Source organism: Octopus bimaculoides, chromosome 2, assembly GCF_046866305.1.
Source record: "Octopus bimaculoides isolate indiv1 chromosome 2, ASM4686630v1, whole genome shotgun sequence".
Lineage (NCBI taxonomy): Eukaryota > Metazoa > Mollusca > Cephalopoda > Octopoda > Octopodidae > Octopus > Octopus bimaculoides.
The window spans coordinates 138,073,677-138,080,553 of record NC_142929.1 but is presented as its reverse complement, the minus strand read 5'-3'; the positions used below and the strand labels follow the sequence as shown (position 1 = coordinate 138,080,553).

Sequence of the window (6,877 nt, the reverse complement as noted above, 5' to 3'; positions counted from 1 at the left end):
ATAAGTTCTGGGGTCGATTTGCTCGACTAAAAGCAGCGCTCCAGCATGGCCACAGGCAAATGACTGAGACAAGTAAAAGAATATATATATATATATATATATATATATATATATATATATATATATATATATATATATATATATACATACATACATACATATACGTATATATATATATATATATATATATATATATATATATATATGTATATGTATATGTATATATATATATATATATATATATATATATATATATATATATATATATATATATATATATATATATATATATATATATATATATATATATATATATCTTCTATGTTTTTTGTCATGCTGGTTTCAGCCCAGGGCTGATGCATACTGCTGTTATCACCTGTAGTTACTCGGTGTTGTTTCCAGTATTGCTTTTGGTGAAGTAGCTATCTGGATACAGCTGTTCTTCTTTGTGTCTCCTGTCGTCATGTGGGTTCATCTGGTATCTCAGATAGAAACCTGTCCAGATCTTCATTGAAAACTTCCACATCAACACCATTTAGGTCTCTAAGGTTGCCAGGCAGGATGTCGAACAAATGTAGACCCTTGAAACCCAGACTATTTCAGTACTGTGTCCTCATTTTAGATGGGGAAGACGGGATCTTTGGGATGAAGCCCTGTCATCCAGTTCGAGGATTGGTATAACTGTCAATTCCAAAATTAGGAGTTAAAACCTCTAAGATCTTCCAACTATATATCACCGCATATCTACCTCGTCTTCTCTCCAGGGAATAGAGACTCAGCTCCTTTAGCCTCTCCCAGAAACCCATCTTTTGCATCGAGTCAATCTTCTTTGTATATTGGCGCTGGATTGCTTCGAGGTCCACAGTTTGTTTCACACTCTCTGGGGATCATTGTTAGGTGCAGTAGTTCAAGCAGATGAGAACGTAAGTCCTCCATAGGAGTAGCAGTGCCTCCATTTTCCTGGTTCTGAATATCTTCAGAATCCATTCAGCCACTCGTCTCCACAGTGTTGCCATCTTGGTAATATGCACATGGAATATTGCATCATTGCTCATTGAAACCACAGGCTACGCACCGACTTTGACTCGGGTCAATATTACCTTCTGGTCCACTGTATTCCGATTTTAGCCTGGTGCTGGGCCGATAGTGGAGTGCCTGAAATTTCATAGCATTGAATTGTCTGTTATTTTTGTTAGCGTTTTTGTATATTTAATTCAGATCTTTCTGCAGTTTTATGATATCCTCTGGGTTCCTACCTGCCTGCGATTTTTTTTTTTGCCGTATGTATAACTGGTGAGATTGGCTGACTGTACCGCGGGGGGCATGTTTGAGAGGGCCACCAGAAATATATATATCATAATAAGAAGAATAATAATGATAATAATAATAATAATAATAATAATAATAATAATAATAATAATAATAATAATAATAATAGGGATAAAAATCCAAATTTACAGGTAAAAACTCAATTAAATTCAATTTATTAAAATTTAAAATTAAATTTTCACAGTATATATATATATATATATATATATATATATATATATATATATATATATATATATATATATATATATACATATATACAAGGATGAGTGTTTGTGTGTGTGTATGTATGTACATTCATGCATGTACGTTATTATAAGTAGACAAAAAAGTGCAACTTGTAATAATCCCTCTCTCATTCTATTACTAAGTCATCTTTCGAATTATTTATCATTTCATGATAAATTTTGAGATTTACCCAACTTTTCGGGTATAACCCTCGTGTAAAACTAGCTTTCTTTTCATCTAAATTGTAGTCAGCGCGTGACGAAAGAACTAGAACGCTTCTGAGATGCATGTATATTTCTCCCGATTGCATGGCCTTAATGAGACTTCAGTTACAAAATACCGGTGATATTACAAATTAAAACGTAGCTCATTGGAAAAACTAGCAATTATCTAAAAGCTTTGATCGTATGGAAACACACACGAACGCACGCACGCACACACACACACGCACGCACACACACACACACACACACACACACACACACACAGGGACACACACACACACATATATATGTCTCTTGTGTTCACGTCGCGCAATCGTACCTATGTAAATTTTCTGTAGTAATGCAATGTTAATGAATATAGCAAACGCAATTATTCAGTATCATGGTTAAATACCTCCAGACAAAATTTTTTAATCGCAAATGTGACACGTTTGCGAATTCATTTGACCGCGATACGAGTGGAGTTGTGTGGCATCTGTAAAATCGTTGATGCTATGTTCAACGAAGCGATTGGTTTCCATCTGAGATTAATTAGTACATAACTCTTCATAACATAATTTTAGTTTTACAGATACGTCTGGGTGGTTTTAATTATTTTACAAAATTCGATATTGCCAAATATTACAAACATCAAAGCCTATTATTCAGTAAAAAATAATGAAGTGTTCATTTCCTTTAGAATTACAGTAGAAAATCAAAGACAGGTATCGGAATAACACCAGTTAAGCACTGAATTAGTCCACTTCCTTTGTTGAAATTTTGTCAGAATTGGTTTCGCATTTTATCTCTACAGAGAAACCAAGTCAGTTATTAATAGAATCGGTAATGTTGGCTGTACCCCAAGGGAAAACTGTGATTATTTGTTAGGATATGCAGAAAGTAATCAGGAAGTAGTATTATTATATCAATTGAAATTATATATGCTACAATATCTCATTTCAGACTACAATAACACGTTTTGGTCTGCAACACAACGTTTCCTCAAGCTTATGGGATACTACTGACAGAAAGTGTTGCTTTGCTTACAAACTTAAGTTGGCTTTTTTTTTAATGACTGTTGAATTAAAGCTTCTTTGTTTTAATATTTGATATAGTATATTGTTCTGGTTTTGACCGAACGTCCTATGTGTTCCTATGTTTATTTTAATGAATGATAAAATTCAAATAAACATAGGAACAAATCTTAAAGGCAATTGTACTCTCACAATTTGAAAATAATCTAATTCCAGACATATGATACATAGTAAATCGTAGTAATTTGTATATAAAATATATACAAATTAATTTAACATATCTAAAAGCTTTGATCGTATGGAAACACACACGAACGCACGCACGCACACACACACACGCACGCACACACACACACACACACACACACACACACACACAGGGACACACACACACACATATATATGTCTCTTGTGTTCACGTCGCGCAATCGTACCTATGTAAATTTTCTGTAGTAATGCAATGTTAATGAATATAGCAAACGCAATTATTCAGTATCATGGTTAAATACCTCCATGGTTATATACAAATTAATTTAACAAAATCGTAGTAATTTGTATATAAAATATATACAAATTAATTTAACAAAATATAATTACCCAAACTACCAATAAATATAATTACCTAAACTACCAATAAATAAGACAAATAATTCTATGTAAATAAAATAAATAATTATACTACTAATAAAAGTTGAATTTATCACAATTAGATAAGTAGAAGTTAAGTAAATAGATTTTGATTTATGTATTTAATTTTTTTTGTTTTATTTATCTGACAAGTGAGTAGGGAGAAGAGTGACAGACAACCTTTAAAAAAAGCTGATGTTAATTCCATTAAGGGTGAATAGTAGCATGATCTAGTTCTTCAGTACTGCTACTAGCCATTATCGTCGAAAATAAACCTGTAGCTATTTTTAGAACAGAATCCAAAGACACACATGCTCACACACACACACACACACATACACACACACACACACACACATACACACACACACACACACACACACACACACACACACACACACACACACACAGAGGCTGCCATTCTGTTTATAATGGACTCTTCATCCATTAGGATGTAAATGAATATAGGTCAATTTTGCTATGAAGAGACTTTTTCACCTTTTAAATTCATAATGCGATATCAATTGTAAAATATAAATGAAGGTGAGAAATTGAAACATGTGTAGGTGACATGGAATTCACTATTATATAAATAAATTCCATAAATCTCCATTTTCTGTATATATATATATATATATATATATATATATATATATATATATATATATATATATATATGATTTTATTTTCAGTTATTGATTAACTGACCGAGACTTCAAAGTGACTGTCAATTATATATATATATATATATATATATATATATATATATATATATATATATATATATATATATATATATATATATATATATAAAGAGACAGAGAAAGAGAGGGAGAACGACATGTTTGCGTATGCATATGCATCATTGTGTTTGTTTTTTTCCTCAAATGTCGATAACTGGTGTTACTTTTATTATGTCCCCATCACAACTTAACGATTCAGAAAAAAAGAGACTAATGGAATGAATAACTACATGGCTTAAATTTGTACCAGACTCGATTTGTCCAAATAAATCTTTCAAGCGGTTCCTCGACGTGGTCGCCATCGAATTATTTCAACGAACATAAATAAGATGAAAATAATAAAAATATACATAGACTATAATATAACCCTTATCAGGGAATCTTTGTCAGATTTAAATCTCATATTTAGATTTTAAACGGTTTATAGGTGGGTTTCTTTGTTTTTGATATTGGTATTTCATTTCTTACGACTATACTGATTTTCTACAGAAGAAAAATTGTTTTTACATATAAACTTTCAAAACTTTTAAGAAATTTCCTTTCTTTTTTATCCTTTGTGAGAATATACCAGTGAGTTTGGAAATTAAAAAAAATAAGTAATAAATAGAAATAATATTAGTGTAAATAGAAAGAACACTTTTAGGTGTGATACAAAGGCTTTCCTTTTATTTTCAATTGTTTGGCAGGTTCAATGTTTTCATTCAACACTTATTTTATCATAGGAGAAATCTCTGTTGTTTCATGTTGGCAAAATATTTGCTTGTTGGTCAAAATCCACGCATGATAAAAACAGTATATTAGACACATACAGTGCGAGTCATTGATCACAATATAAATCTAAACTTTAGTAATGCATTGCACATTACTGTCAGAAAATTACTTTTGCAAATTCTTAATCCTTTTCAAAAATCTTCTTCATGCTGTGTAGGCACTGAGAGAACTCTATTCAAATATTCAAATATGACCCGGCTTTGCCCATCATATTTTTAAGAAAATATCTGAAAAGATGTGTCTATGATCATATTAAGTTATGCGATTGATAATTAACACGATAGCTTGTGATTTCATGGGTAATTGTTTAGTGCTTATTAGATGCAAAATTACATATGACATACTTTTTCGGGCTCAAGAAATTATTTACTAATTGCGTAGTATTACTTAATTTAAGGGTGAGAAATAAAAATAGAACCGTATGATTTACCTTCTGTTCTCTGCATCAAGAATTTGCAGTGTAAATTCAACTTCCATTCGCAGTCTTTCTAATGTTGGCATTTCTTTGACACATAAACATTCAGGTTCAATATATATCTGTAGAAACAATGATTAAACCAGTCAGAATTTTATCCTGGAGTTAGTGTTTCGGCTATTACAGCACTCTCTCATATGATAGTAATGTGCAATGCATTACTAAGGCTTAGATTTACATAGTGATAAATGTAAGCTATCTTAGGATATATGTAAGCTATCTGAGGATATAAAGCCGTTACATAAAGCACTGTTTTACAAAAATAGACTTTCCTATAGTGGAAAAGAAAATGCATCGTCTTGTAATCCGAGCTGTAATGGAAAAGAGTAACTCCCGGCCAAAGAAGAGTGCGTTGCATTTCTAGTCTGGGTTGAATTTGTGCGATACTTATTTTTTAAATCATGAAATTTGTTAAAATGGGATTGAAAGTTTCTTTTAAACAAGTACTAAATACATCCTGTCAAGTGTTTAGAAGACAAAAATATTGTGACTTACTAAATGGAGTCAGGAATGATTTAACAAAAAGTATGGTCGTCACATATTAAATGTTGCTGGCCAAAGGTTTGTTTGAAATATATCGCTAATTCCTTATTGATTATTTCAAGGTAATTTCAAGTTCGATATAGTCATTGTAGATTACTAGTTTGCCAAGATGAGCAGATTTAAAATCGTGTTTGGAGCCACGTATTTCAGTGGTAGAAATTAGTCTTCGAAATAACATAAATGTTATATAATCCTATTTTTCTTCTACAAATCTGCAAAAATCTTGTGCTTGTATTAAAAAAACGAAAACAATCAATAATTCGGTTGTATAACATAATTGGTAACAAAATGCTGAAGTTGGCAGCTGTCTCCAAAGTGTCTGGTATAGTTTATGGTCATGACTTGTAAAACAGACATAGATACAGCACTGTTTTTCAAGAAATGTTTACGAAAATTAACGGTCGAAAGAATATATAAGGAAATAGATCTAAGTAACAAAAAAAATATATAAACAATGTTAGAACTACTCATTCTTATTTCTCGTATAATTTAAGAAAGGATTATTACATAACACGTTCTTTTCTCTTAAGTACATTGTTATATTAGCTCAAAAAGAAATAATAAATAAATAAATAATCGAAATAGGGGAAGTAATAAAAATGTCATGTAAGATAAATTCCTCTTTTGTTTGAAAGCCAACTTTTCTGCTGTTTTGTTCTCATGTAATACTGTCTTGGCTGTTTTCTTTCCATTGACTAGTTATTCCAGTTAAAATGGCTGTAAAATAAAAACAATGAAATCCCAATAGACTATAAAAGAAAGATCAGCTCGCTTTAGATAAAGTAGTATGGAACCTGTTTACGGTATTGCTTTACAATTGTTTTTACCACTGCTGAGTTATCATATACTTCAATAGGTCTACCTACGCAAGTACTAAATTCCTTTAATACATTCGTAATGGAAACCGAAATAACATTAAAATCT

At 31.2% G+C, this 6,877-nt stretch overlaps 1 long non-coding RNA gene across 2 annotated transcripts in view; it reads left to right on the top strand.

The window, feature by feature from the left end:
• LOC106874121 (uncharacterized) overlaps positions 1-6,877 on the top strand; it is a 76,795-nt gene that overhangs the window by 25,981 nt on the left and 43,937 nt on the right. The gene's annotated exons all lie outside the window — the stretch shown is intronic.